The sequence below is a fragment of the Aotus nancymaae genome, unplaced genomic scaffold (assembly GCF_030222135.1).
Source record: "Aotus nancymaae isolate 86718 unplaced genomic scaffold, 86718_ANA_hifiasm-v0.15.2.pri h1tg000033l, whole genome shotgun sequence".
Taxonomy (NCBI): domain Eukaryota; kingdom Metazoa; phylum Chordata; class Mammalia; order Primates; family Aotidae; genus Aotus; species Aotus nancymaae.
This window is the reverse complement of record NW_026988447.1, coordinates 971,986-987,010: the sequence shown is the minus strand read 5'-3', so window position 1 is coordinate 987,010 and position 15,025 is coordinate 971,986. Positions and strand designations below refer to the sequence as shown.

The 15,025-nt window shown below is 39.2% G+C and overlaps 1 pseudogene; it reads right to left on the bottom strand.

The window, feature by feature from the left end:
- Positions 1-10,884: 10,884 nt before the first annotated feature.
- On the bottom strand, positions 10,885-14,784 carry LOC105732475 (nucleolar protein 8-like; annotated as a pseudogene).
- Between the last annotated feature and the right edge of the window lie 241 nt (positions 14,785-15,025).

The following is a 15,025-nucleotide window of genomic DNA, read 5'->3' as shown; positions in this document are numbered from 1 at the left end:
AGGCGTGAGCCCCTGTGCCCGGCCTGATGCATTCTATTTTGAACGCTCACTGATTCGCAGGTTCATTCTGCGAAGTCTTTCATCAGTTTCTTTTCCAGGTACACGATTCAGGCTTCCTGCATCACAGTCTCTCTAGGCTGGCGTTATTTCTGTTTTAACAGTCTTCTTTTTTGGAATGATCCTCTTTAGGTAAAAACTAAGTCACTTTAGCTGATTTTAGTCTCTCTCTCTTTTTTGTTTCAAATTTTACATTCGGGGATATATGTGCTTGTTTGTTACATGGGTATTACATGAGTAATGAATAATAGTGCATCCATCCCCCAAATATTGGATATTGTACCGAGTAGGTAAGTTTCCAACCCTCACTCCCCTTCCACTCTCCTCCGTGTGGAGTTCCCAGAGTCTGTTTTTTTCCATCTTTTTGTCCATGTGTACCATTTATTTAGCTCCCGCTTGTGAGTGAGGACATGAGAGATTTGATTTCCTGCTTCTGTGTAGTTTATACAAGAAACATTTATTAGCTGTTCACCCAGTTCTGGGTACAGTGCTAGTCGAGAGACTCTCTAGAAGATTATGGAGCACACAGACTCCAAACTCTAGTCCCAAACAATACAAGATAGTGGTTTCTGTGACTAGATTTGTGCAAAGTGCTATGGGAGCCCAGAGGAGTGCGTTGTTAACCAGGTTGGGGAATAGCAGGAGCCCTAAAGGAAGTAATTATGCTCCGGCTCCACTGCTGTTTTGAAAGTGGAGACAGACCTATTAAGTTCTCCATCATCAGGTGAATGATTACATTTCTATGGGTGGGGAACCTAGTCACCTGCTTTCTTCCCATCTATCCTAGCTTTTTATACCCATGGGAACTTTAACACTATTATAAAGATATGGTAAGAAAAAGCTCTATACCATATTGTGCTCGGTGCAATAATGGGATTAATCCTTCCTTGTATGTGAACCTGCAGAAACAAAGTAAAATGCCTAATCTTCGATTCTATTTTTGTTTTTTACAACCCTCTCTTCTTTCTGTGGAAACAGTTGTAGAGCAGTGTTTTGGAGATGCATATTGAAAACAGACATTTAACACTTTAAGACAATGTTTCCAAACTTATTTGGTCTTGTACCCCTTTTTTGCCTAACTGGTTAACATCCACAGGATCTTTTGAGGAGTGCTGATCTGGAGTAATAAACTGACTTTTCCCTTTGGGATCGGGACACTTTCTTTTGTGTGTCTATGTCTATGTGTATCCAGGCGCACATACTGAGAAATGATTTAGTGTGTGCTTCTTTGCTTTAGTGGATATGTGCATGTGGGTATAAGCATCAATCTTTTATCGCTAGAGGCTATATATTTAGGTGTGCAAACATGTCAAGACACACATGCTCATTCACAGTAGTGATTGTGTGTATACACATGTACACACATGCTCATTCACGCTGGTGATTGTGTGTATGCACATGTGCATGTGGCATGTACATGTGGCCATTTTTGCAAAACCACAGCATGTTTACCAAAGATTCCAGGAACCAACATGTGATAGGAACTAAATATGCACTTTGATAAATGAGCCTTGAAGACTCCATTTTCCTATGAAATGAAAAACTTCTTCCTGAGAAACAGTTCAATTCAAGATTCATGGAAATAGCTAATAAATTATTGGTAAGTTTTGGGTTAAAAAATTTATCTCTGAAGATTTACCAGTTCCTAAAGTTATTTCTTTTAAGAGGTATTTGTGCATTTTTCCACACTGAGTATGGTTAGTTTTTGTGTATTATGCATTTAATTCAGCAACAGATATTATTGAATACTACAGTAGTTATCTATTGCGACATAATAAACTATCCCCAAACTTAGTGGCTTAAAACAACACACATTTACTATCTCATAGTCTTTATGGGTCAGGAATTTGCCACGGCTTACCTGTGTCTTCTGCTTCAGGAACTCTTTCAAGGCTGCAGTCAAGGCATCAGCAGGACTGTAGTCTTCCTGAATGCACAGTTGGAAGGATCTGCTTCTGAGCTTGCACAGGTAATTCTTAGCAGGATTTAGTTTCTCAGCTCAGGAGCTGGGTTGAGAGTCTCAGTGATAGGCTATTGGTGAGACCCCATCACTCTTTCTGCATTCTGTTCATGAGAAGCAAGTTACTAGGTCCAATCCTAACACACACACACACACACACACACACGGGATTACACAAGGCATGATGACCAGGAGGTGGGGGTCACTGGAGGTCATTCTGGAATCTACATACTACAGATACTTCCTATGTCCTGGCTTCTGTAAATGTCTCATATGGCATAGGGTTCATCAAGAAAATGCACCTTTAAAAAAATAAATTCTTCCAAAACATCTTCTATTTCTTCCTATTTACCGCCACTCGGGCCTGGCCCTTCTGCTTTTTGTATCTGAACTTTGTCAGTGGCCCCTAATTAGAGTCCCTGCCTCCAGCCTTGTCTTTCCTATCGCTGCCAAAGGAATTTCCCTAAGATCTTCCTCTTTACAACCTTTAAGTGGCTCTTCCTGAGTCTGCACTGTTTTCCAACTTAAAAAACCATGTACCCTTTGACGAATATACAAATTGCATCTCTTCCTTACTACAAATTGAAATTTCAAAATAAATGACATAAGAAAAATAAATACAAATAACGATATTTCTCTCCAATTAAGCTGTTAGATTGAATTTCACTCACTTAGGGCATCAAGTCTCAGCTGTTCAGCCTGGCTTGCAAAATCCACCACAATCTCCATCAGTCTTTCCTTCTTAATACAAGTCTTCCATTCCAGTCCACTGTTTTTTTTATTATTATTATTTTGAGGATGTATTTTTGACATTTTGTGCTTTTGAACTTCTACTCCTTTATTGTAAAATATTTAAAGTTACACACAGAAATGGAAAAAAAAGACTCGTGTTAGGTCCATCTGCTTAGGATGACTTTTAGGAGGTAATCTATGGTTAGAGGACACACAACGGATGGAGAAAATATGCTCTGAAATGCACACAACTACTGTAGGTATTCAGAAATCTCCTTACTGCTTTATTCATAGAATGGGGTGAAACACAAAGGAAACTATTTTGAAACAATCTTTCCCTCAAACACTGTAAAAAAAACATATTGGTATGTAATTATACATTTAATGATGATCGCCTTAATAAGCATTTAAGATCAACTTTATTCTAAAATTTTGCTACAAAGTAAAATAAAATTAGTTAATTACTTATTACTTACTAAAGAATTATGTAAGTAGAGAAGGTTCAGTCTCTGCTTTTGGAATTTCTATGCACACCCTGCCTACTGTTCCTTCTTTGACGACTATATGATGAACATGCTCTACTCATAATTCTGGTTATCCTACTCATGAGAAGCAAGCACTTATTTTATTTATTCCCTAGAATAAAAGAAGAAGAGAAGTGCTTGCTTCTTTCATGGGAACAGATTTCCAGATGATAAGGCCCGCCCATTCTGTTTCCTCTTGTAAATGTGCATCCGTTTTTCTGAAGAGGTTTCCTTTGGCAGTTGGAGACCTTCTTACATTCCAGATCTGTCCATTTAGCTGTTAGCCAAACGGGGCGATCTTACAAGTGCACACCACCGATTTCTCTTTGTTGATATAAGAGGCAAATAAGGGGATGTATTTCAATTTCTGTATCATACGGTGTTTGTCTTTCTCTGTTATCCTTAGAAATAAATAGGGAAATTATTGTGGAAAAGATAAAACCAGCCTAATAGTCAAGTCACTTTTTGTTTTTTGTTTTTTTTAACACAAATGAAGTGTGATGAGAAATGGAGGCAAACAAGCTGTCGCTTGTTGGGTGTGCTAGAGTATATTGTAATCCTGAAGACATTTCTTTTTCTTATCCACAAAAGGTAAACAGCCATTTCCAGGGACTTAAGGTTCAGTTGAGTGTAATAATATATATTTATTAGAAGATAAATAACTTTATGAAACTCAGGCATTTTATGATTATAGTCAGTGTCAGAAAATAAGCAGAAGTATTTGCGTTTGCATACATCTAAATGTAAAGAAGTTGCTTTATGCCTCCCTTTTACTACAATGTCCTCACAGCTCCTCTGGATTGAAGTAAATGGGAAAGTTTTTGAGGTCCATCAGACCTGAAATATCCCCTGATTGCTGTGAAGTCAGAAGTAGTGGAGAGATTACCAGTTTACAACCCCCAATAGGGCATTTCCTTCATAAGTCTGATTAAAGTGATTTATCGGCAAAAACTTGAGCATAAAAGTTGCGTGTTTGATAGACAAACATAAAAATTCAGGTTTTCATGCTGAAATATGTCAAGAACAAACATTCGTCTATCAGGGTACCCCTCTCAACTAATGGAAAGGGACCTGGACAGCCTAGATCGGCTACTTGGGAATTTTGCCTTGGAGAGCCTGTGTTTGTCTTTAAGCTGTGCAAGTTAAGTCAAACATTTTGTGTCACTAGATGGCAGGATAACACCAATGAAAAATGTAGGAAACCCATTTTTCCCCACCTTCAAAGCAAGCTTAATGTATTTTTATGCTAAGGCAGTTTAAAAAGAAATCTCCAGAATATGTTAGGAGTAAAAAATATATAAACCTATTTTTTAAAAGTATAAAAACAAATTATTCTTAAGAGTGAAAAATTGTCTTTTTTTTTTTTAGCCTTCAGACAATTCAGATTTGTAACTTGGTTTATGTATTTGGAACATTCTGAAATAATCTTGCAACATTTTTCTTTCTTATTCCTTGAAGAAGTTTTGATATCTCCCAGATGCAAACAAGTAAGTGAAGAAAGATGATACTACTGTAGTCACACGAACAAAAAAAGAAAAGAAAAAACACACCTCGAAACCCAAACAACTCACGCCTACGCATAAACAACTCTGCTCAACTGTACTCAGGCATAACCATCTCTATATTTGTCTTAAGTACCTTGTCACCCATGTGGTTCTTATTTAGGTTTCCTGTCTCTGTCTAATGTATCTAGTAACTTTTTGTTGTCTTATCAGGGCACTTCTTCCAGAAGGTGATCTCTTTATAATACTGTCAGAAATATGGAGCTTGCACTAGAATCCAATGCTAACTACTTCCTGATGCACTTTATTCATTCAACAAATATTGGTAAGCATCTTCTAAGTAATCGCACTGATATGGTTAGGCTTTGTGTATCCAAATCTCCTATTGAGTTGTGATCCCCAGGTGTTGTGGGAGAGACCTGGTGGGAGGGGATTGAATTATGCAGGCAGTTTCCCCCACGCTGTTCTTGTGAGCGTGAGTTCTCACGAGATCTGATGGTTTTATAAGGGGCTCTTCCCCATTCTCTTGACACACAGTCTTTCCAGCCTGCTGCCGTGTAAGATGTACCTCTTCCTTTTCTGTCATGATTAGAAGTTTCCTGAGGCCTCCCAGGCCATGTGGAACTGTAAGTCAATTAAACCTTTTTCCTTCATAGATTACCTAGCCTTGGGTATGTCTTTATAGCAGTGTGAAAACAGACTAATACAGGCACCATGCAAGTTGCTAGAGAATCAGTGGCATGAAGACTCAGTCTCAGTTCTTGTGTTACTTATAATTTAGCAGAAGAGAGACATTACGTAAATAATCTCATAATTAACAAAAATGATCAATTACAATGACGAGAAAGGCTACAAAGAGGTACGTTAAGTGATTTTATAATGGGTGGTCTGATTTGATTCACTCAACAAATACTTATTGACTGTCTACTCTGTGCTGGGTACTATTCTAGTTGCTAGGGATTCATCAGTGAGCTAAACTGATAATGATCCCTGTCCATGTGGAAATATATTTGAGTTGGGGGGCGCAGACCACCCATAAAGTAAGTGCTATGGAAACAAATGAAGAGATGTGAGAGAAGTGGCATTGAGGAGGAGCCTGTGACTTTGACTAGTGTAGTCACAGAAGATCTCACTGTTATATGGCTGAAAGCTTTAAATAAATGAGGGAAAGAGCCATTCGGATATCAGAGGAAGAGCTACTCTGGTCAGAGAGTAGCAAATGCAAAGACCCTAGAGCAGGAACATGTCTGGTGAGTTCAAGGAACTACAAGGAGGTTAACATAATTGGAAGGGAATGAATACAGGTCTAGGGGACTTGGCCACAAGGTAATGGAAGGCAAATCATATATGACTTTATGGACTTTGAAATATCTGCTTAGACCGAGCCAGAGCATGGAAGGTTTTAAGCAGAGATGTGACACTGTTTTATTTATGGCAGAATCACTCTGACTCTTGGGATTAAAAAAGAAGTATTTTAGGGGCCAAAGAGAGAAAACAGGAGACCAAGATGCCAGGAGAAAGAGAGTAGCAGCTTGAACCTTGGTGGCATATGTATATATATGCCATAGATATATTTTCATATAACTATTGGATCCTATAAAGATTCTGAAGCTTGGGCAATATCCACCTGGACTTCTAAATATGGCCAAACCTCTAAGACATGTGAGCTTAGCTGACAACGAACAATTTGGCTGTAGCCATTGATTATCCCACCGACGGCTAGAGAAGCCAAGTCTGGTTGTTCCTTCTCTGCTTCACGTATCCAATCAGCTCAGTCATCTTTAGGCTATGAGGCACTGCTTAACGGTAATAAGATCCCTTTAATGACTTTATGTTCCAAAAAAATTGGCTTAGCATCCAATCTGAAACTCACCTAAAGCCACATCTTCCAGGCATGGCTGGAAACTGCCTTAAACTGGGCTCTGCTGATGTCACCACCACGTAGAAGTGAAGCGTGGTCTGTATGCTATTTAGCTGTTTCTCTTTGCTTTAGATGTGTGCCCGATGCTTAAAGCTTACAGAGCTTAAAGAGGCACGAGGTTTTGGTAGACTATTTTGGTGTTCTAGTGTAAAAGCAAAGTATCAAACTGTTTATTGACTGTGAGATTAGAAACTCTTGGTGGATATCTAGTTAACTCTGTGCATTCATAAAACAGGTTTCTAAGAAACAGTTCTATGGCAAAGGAGGACATTATTCTGTTCACAGTTTTCAAGTAGAATTACAGGTTTTGGGGGCCCCAAAAGGCCATATTTTGGAATATATCCAAATCACTGTGTGCATGTTCCTTTCTTGACCACAATTCCTCCAACACAAATCAAATTTAGAAGCTCTATAGTTCCAGATGGTCAGAATCTGAAGATATCTAATTACCATTTCCCACTGGAATTAATGCCAACTAGGGGCTGAGCTTCTGTCCCAATGACATCTACTTCCTCCTTAGTTACTTCTGATTCTTGCATCTTGCCTATTGCTAATTACAAAAATGAAATAAAAATGTTCAGTTTGTTTATAAATCCTTGTCTTCATTTAGTTTATGTAATTCAAAAAGAGAAGTAGCAAAGTTCTTTTAATTTAAACTGTTCAAAATGGAGGAATCTTTAAATAAAGAGAAAACAGTTGGAGCTTTAAAATATCTATTATTTTTAAATTTCTTCTTCTTCTTTTCTCTTATTTGAATCAAAGTAGCTGTGGGCATAGATCTTGTATAGTTAATTACTTCCCCCACATTCATTTAGCATGTACTATGTTTATCAAACTCTGTTAGATGAGAGATGTAAAAATGGATAAGATTTTATTCCGCCTTCTAGGAATTTCGGGTCTTGTGGAAAAATAGATATGTTAAAGATGTTCTGTGTCACAGGAATTAAACAATGCTTTTAGGGAAGAGATTAAGATCAATGGTGGACAAGAGACTCTCTCTATAATTTGAATGTACTTTTCATCTTAGGTAGCTACAAATAATCCAAGTAAATTGTTTTTGAAACCTGGAAGTAAACACTTATAACAAGAGAGAATGTCGTGTGTTTCCACAGAACTTTAAACAAAGCACTCAGGGGAGCAAGGATGGGGAAATTAATTATACCTGGGAGAATCTGGGTGGCCTTTACAGAGGCAGTGCCATGTGAACTGGTTTTGATGGGCGGGGAGGGGAGGAAAGTCCCTGCAGGGGCTACAGCACAGAGCTCATGGAAATATTTGGGTTAAACTGGGAGGTAGCAGAGTTTGGAGTTTGTCTGGAGAAATTTCAGTGAATTAAAGCAGGAGACTGTGGACTGTTGGGTGGGTAGCAGAAGCCCCTCGAAACCAAGTGAAGGAGTTTAGATTTTATTCTCTAGCTCAGTATTTCCCTAAGACTGATCTTCAAAATACTGGCCCCATGAGAGAACCTGAATGTGAGATCTACATACTTGAAGATTCATCGCGGACATTGGAATATTAAAAGCTCTGATCAGTCCTACAGTAAAGATTCTTGCCTTCTTTTATTTAACCCAACGTTTCCTAAAGGCTTCTGACTACAGGATTCTTTAAAAATAATCCTGTGGAAGAAAGTACTTTGAGTCTATATAGAGTTAACGCTTACGTAGCATAACTGTGTTAGACACAGTTTTATGTGTGTTACGTGTATTTACTCATTTATTTATTTATTTTGAGATGGAGTCTCACTCTGTCGCCCAGGCTGGAGTGCAGTGGTGCAGTCTCAGCTCACTGCAATCTCCGTTCCTGGGTTTGAGTGATTTTTCTGCCTCAGCCTCCTGAGTAGCTGAGATTACAGGCATGCACCACCATGCCCAGCTAATTTTTTGTATTTTTAGTAGAGACGGTGTTTCACCATGCTAGCCAGGATGGTCTTGATCTCCCAACCTCATGATCCACCTGCCTAAGCCTCCAAACTGCTGTGATTACAGGCATGAGCCACCATGCCTGGCCTATTTGACTATTTAATCCCTACCAAACTTTGAGAAGTAGGTACCGTTATTATCCTCATTCACATATGTGGAAGCTGAGGTGCAAGGGGGCTAAGAAATTCCCTGAGTACAGGGTTACAAGCTAGTAAGTCATAACTTTGGGGTTTGAACCCAAGTGATCTGACTGCAAGGTCTATTTTTTAATCCATATAATACACAGCTGTCTAAATGCTATTTCTGAACAGAATAGTAATGTGACCATCATTAGGCTTAAGAAAGACAACGTTGATGGCTTTGCAAAAACTTCGAGGATGAACTGGTTGACTCCATCAGACAGTTCTTTTGCCTTGTTTTACTGTGAAAAATTTCAAACACACAGAATAGTTGAAAGAACAATACAATACCTATATACTCAGTACCTAGATTCGATTGTTAACATTTTGCCATATTTATTTTATATTTTTCTTTCAACTTCTGAGCCAGTTGAGAGTAAAGTTCAGGCTTCATGATTCGTCACTGCCATATACTTCAGTATGTGTATCTTAAACATAGAACAGTGTAGAACGTTATGCCAACACCCAGGTGAGAGGTAATGAGTTCCTCAGTTAGGGCTGCAGCAATTCGAAGAAGGGGGTGAAGCAAGAGAAATGTGGATTACTCATTTGTAAACTACTTTCAGAAGATAGTAAGGTGTTTTCTTACATCATGATAAGGGCCTGGCACAATTTGCCTCATACTGGTCAATGTGAATCCCAAGGAGGAGCTTAACTTATAATGGGCTTAAGCAAAATATACTTGGATGTAAAGTTCGTGGCAAAATATAAGCCACATACTCTACGGCATTGTCTGATAAAACTTACACTGATATGGGTGCTTCTCTTTATTAACAAGAATAATGTAGAGTTTTCAATTATTGGACACATACCATGTCTTGAGCATTGTTGTGGACACATTATATACATCAATGGTGGAAATAAAGGGAGGATTCATTGTTAATTTTATTGCTTCAGTACTCTGGACCAGTCATCACCTTCTTTTGAATTTCGACATTGTATGACCTGCCGGTAGAGAGAATCATCTTTTGTGTTTTCCATTCAAATTAGACGCCTCCTAAGTGTGAACACATCAAGTGCCCATCACCACCCAAATGAATTAGGCTTGTTTGGAGAAATGGCTGATTCCAGGTTTTGAGGAAGAAAAGTCTCAGTTTAACCTGAAATATTTTATTGGCTAGGAAACTACGAAAATGTTCAAATAATGATGAAGTCATCAAAAACCAAGGAGCTGACTGAAAACGACTCCTATTAACCTAATTAGGGACAATTTGAACTTCAAAAACAACAGTAATTATACTGAAATTAACAAATATAAGCATTTTTTCATTCCAAAGTGGTATAAGGAAGAAAGAAAGACAGGGAGGAAGAGAGAGAAAAGGAGAAAAAAAAAACTTTTCCTTAAAGCAGAATGCTGGCTAATAAGTGCAGAAAGAATTATAGAATTAGAAAATCTCTGTTTTGCAAACTTCCCTGTATAATAATTTATTTAGGCGAGGAACATCTCCGAATGCTAAAAACAGTTGGGCGCAAGACGGTTGAGGGAGCGGGTATTCATACAGTTTGCATTATTTATTAATTACGATGTGATAAAGTATGCCTTTGCAATGGCAAGACCTGGCAGTCACCATTTCTCAAATCGTCAAACTCTTCATTGCAACGATGGATTGGGCTGTGAGGTGCCTCCGGATGTGATGGAGTGGGAGGTACACAGCATAACCTAAGTGGAGTTCTTGGCAGAAATGTCTTGTCTAAATCCAATCATGAGGAAACTGTCAAACAAATTCAGAAGATGGAATATTCTTTAAAAAATCCGCTTGCATTTGTCAAGGGATTCAGTGTCAGGAAGATCAGAGGGTCACAATGGAAGACTAAAGAAATACAGTATCCAAACGTAATGTGTGAGCTTGGCTGGATCCTGAATTTAAACAGCTATAAAAGATATTTTGGGGACAAGTGGGGCAATTTGAGTTTGGCTAAGATGCTGAATGATGTTATTGAATTCACATTTTTTTTTTCCTTTTTAAGAAGTCGAATTTAATTTTTTGAAGTAATTACTTAGGAAGAAATGCAGAGGAGTTCCATAGAAAAAGATGGCAATAAGAATGATATTCTGTCAGCCAGATTTTAAAAATTCCTTCACTCCGAAATTTCTTTTTTGTCAGCTAAAACTATTTTCTGGGTCATTTTCCTCAGAAATTTGTTCTTCACATTCAGTATCAAAACCAATGCTGACATTTATTATTTTGGTTTCATTTTCCTTTGTGCATCTTTATGTTTCTTCTGACAATCTATAAGCAGGTTGTCTGTTCTGGCCTCCCAAGAGTTCCTGCTAATATTACTTCCTACTCCTCTCCAGAATTAAGTCAGAACCTACTTGAAGTCTTTCATCATTCTTACAGAAAAAGAAAAATCTAGTGGTCTCTTTCTCAGATAATGACGCTTCTCCAGGACTGGACTTTCCGTAATCTGTTTCTTCAGTAACATCTTCCTCTTCTGAACTGCTGTCTTGGAAATGAGGGTCTTCCTGCCAGACAGTCTTTCCAGGTTTCTCTGTTTCAACTCTAGACATCTTTTCCTTTATGTCTTTAGTGCCTGAATCAAAAGAGGAGAAAATGAACCCGATGGGCTGCTCAGCCTCACTGGTCAGAGTCGTATGGTCCTGGATTTCCTCAGATTTCTCTTTACCACAGTCCTCATTCCAGGGTGTGTCTCTTCCTTTTCACTGGTATATTTTGTAGTTTGGAATGTTTCTTTCAGATCCATAGCAATGTGATAGTATGTTTCTTTAGACACCTCAGGTAGCTTCTCAGCGTCCTCGCTTTTCTTTTTTGTTTTGCTTTACTCTCTTTTGGATTATTATCTCTCTCTTTTTTTCTTTTGTAAGTGGCATGGTCTTGCTTTGTTGGATAATAACGTATGATGTCCTTAAATTTCTTAGCAGCTACTGATCCTTTGTTTGTAGAATTGTTTATGGTGATTTGCAAAACGCTTTGTGCAACATTCAGGACTTTCTTTTGTTCTTCAGCAAGCTCTTCCTCCTCAGCAGTTTGCTTTTCATTTACCTTTTCTTGTTCCTCTTCACTGTAACTTTCTAGAAACTGAGAGTCCATGTGGAATCTGTCATCAGTGCCAAAGTGTGACCGTAAAGCCATGAGTTTCTGTCCAGCTCTGCCCTTAAACTGAGGTTGAATTTCGAACCTGTTACTGTCATCTTCAGAATCAGATTCCTCATCATCACTGCTATCAAACAGCTTCCCCGGTGTTTTACTCATAGACTCCTTCACCCATTCCTCTTCGGGATGGCTCTGCTCCTGAGTTGATGTCTTCTCTGTTTCACATTCACTGTCAGAACCAAAGATGATGTGCGTTAGCTTATCCTCTGGATGGCCATCCAAATTTGCCAGTGTTACACACCAGCTTCTTCTGCACTTCTTTTGCTTTTTGCCTGGCTTCCAAGGCTGCCAAATGCTTCTCCTTGTCTTCAGCATGCTTATCCTTGGCATGCAGGTCTGACGAATTACTAACCGAGTGAGAAATCAGGTTTGATTTCCTGAGCGCCACTGGATGAGACCTTTGGTGATTTCTTAAAAGACGTGAGGCTGCCTGAATCAGACCTCTCTTCCTCTGAAGCTTCTGTCTTTGTGGTACCATGGCAGCTGCCTTTGTCAAAGCCTATGTTGTGAGTCTTTGCACTAAGACTTAAGGACTTCTTATCTTTTAATGGCAATAAACTATAAATAGGATTCTTACTTCTCTTTCCAGAACTGCTAGGGGATAGTGCCTTGCGATCCTGACTCTCAAAAGTGGTCCTTTTTGAGGCTGAACATACTTTGGTGCCATTTGCCTTCTTTGCATGTTGGCAAGGAGTCAGTTTACCTGATGAGCCATTAACTTATGGGGACCCATCTTCCATGGATATGATACTGGGATCCTCATGTTTCATGGAATTCTGGTCTTTATTAAGATTGTTAGAGGCAACATTGTCTTTCAAGGATCTTTTCATTGACTCCTTTTCATTTAGACAGCCTACTCCCGTGAAAGCCTGGAGTTTTGGCTTTAAGTTGTTTTCCTTTGGTTTCTGTTTGTGAGGGGTGTTCTCCTTTCCTTCTAACAGGGAAGCTACAATCTCCTCAGGACAAATACACTGTCAGCCTCTGTGGAGGCCAGTGGGAGTCTTGGGGCTCTTGGAGCCTCTGTCAAACTTGTATTGGGTGGTGGTTTCTATTCCATCTCTCTCAGTATCTTTATTTGGAATCTTCAGATCACTGCCAGCCAATTGTTCCAAATCAGTTAAAGCGAGATTCACATGAAGACGTTTTTCATCACGGCATTATACTCCTTGTCTCCTTCAGAGTCAGCTAATCCTCATGCAGAATCAGCATCTTCACTGCTACTGGAGTGAGAGGAAGATTTTCAATGAAGAGGCTTTAATCTATGACCAAAGGCTGACTCTACATTGCTTTTTCTTTTTTTTTACTTTAATACAGTGATCAGAAAGCTCACAGTTTTCTCTATTTTTGAAAGAAGTTTTCTTGTCTGTTGATTTTTTCATTTGTGAAAATTCTGTACTGTTTTGACCTTAGCAACATTTTTTTTTTTATCGCAATGATTTTATCTGTATCTCCTGAGTCATACTCAGAATCATTTCTCATGATATCATCATCACCATCATGGCAAGAGACATTATTTTTGATACCTAAATCTATTAAAGAATGCAGTTTGTCAAGAACACAAAATCAAACACCGCATGTTCTCACTCATAGACGGGTGTTGAACAATGGGAACACATGGACACAGGGAGGGGAGCACTATACACTGGGGTCTGTTGGGGGGGAGTGGGGGGGACAGTGGGGGGTGGGGAGTTGGGGAGAGATAGCATGGGGAGAAATGCCACATATAGGTGAAGGGGAGGAAGGCAGCAAATCACACTGCCATGTATGCACCTATGCAGCAATCTTGCATGTTTTTCCACATGTACCGCAAAACGTAAAATGCAATTAAAAAAAAAAAAAGGAATGCAGTTTGTGAATGCCTGATTTGAAATCATCGCTTATAACTTCAAAGGGATTATTTTCAGATTCATTTATTGGGGGCTGTGTAGTTCTCTGTAAGTTTTCCTCTTTTGTAGTCATCATTCTTAATTCATCTTCAGAATCAGTATCATCATCAGAAATGCTATTTCTCTTCCTGGCAGTTTCCAAGCCACAAGTCTTACAAGGTAGATTTTTAAGTTTCTTAGTATCAGAAACAGGTAGGAGATGGTTCAGAAGGAGTAATGGGATCACAGGTTCTTTTTTGTGCAGCCTGTTGTGGGTGTCAAGGGTGGTCTCTCTATTACCCATCTGGGCCTTGGACTCATGGCCAGAGACCCAGTGGAACTCTCATCCTTCTGCACTTTTATCATCTTCTTGCGAGGGCCGTGAAAGTCAGAGAACTCTCCTCGCCGTTTCTTACTCACAGGGTCATTTCCTCCTTCCAGTTCCCAAGTCAGGCTGGATATAGCAATGGTGTTTGTGAAATGCTCCCCTGTCTTCTTTAGGTTGTGGCAGTATTTTGAGAGATCACATTTTATGTTGATTTTTAAGGTGAAGAACAGGTAGGACTCTTCCAAATTTGCTCACAGTCCAATTCTCATGGCTTGGCACTTCTATCTCCAGCACAGCTTTCATACGGAAGTCCACTCGTCCCATCTTTTCCAACAAGTTGATGTTACCAGTTGTTGATTTTTGTTTCTTAGCTTTTGCTTCTTCTCTCTCTTGGGCCAATCTGTGCAAAAAGCTTTCTTTTGCTAGTTGAATTTGTCACGTCCCACCTTTCCGTGTTGTTTTATTTAAAGCAGAAATACATTTTTTCATATCTGCTTCTGCTACACTAATGTTGATATATGCAAAGACTTTCTGTGGGTTTCCTTGGTCGTCTTTCTGTGTGATGATCTTCACATCCGAAACTTCTCCAAATCCGCTGAACTGATTTTGTACGTCTGCCACAGAAATGTCCTGGCTAAGGCCACCCACATAAAGGCACTTCATTTCTCTGTTCACTTTCATGAAGGCTGGGCATATACTTGGTGAGTTTTAACAGGAAAAACAATTTTCTCAGCCTTCTTTCTCTGAGAAGACCCAGAGAAGTGAAGACAGAGGTTAGGAAACGACCCTTTGACTTCTTATGCCCCGAACCCACTCCTCACCACACTGTCACCTAACGCAGTGCTGCTGCAGCCCCTAAATTCACTTTTTAAAAGGCCTGGTAATGGTGTTTGGTTGTGTGAGAGAATGTCCTTGTTTGTGA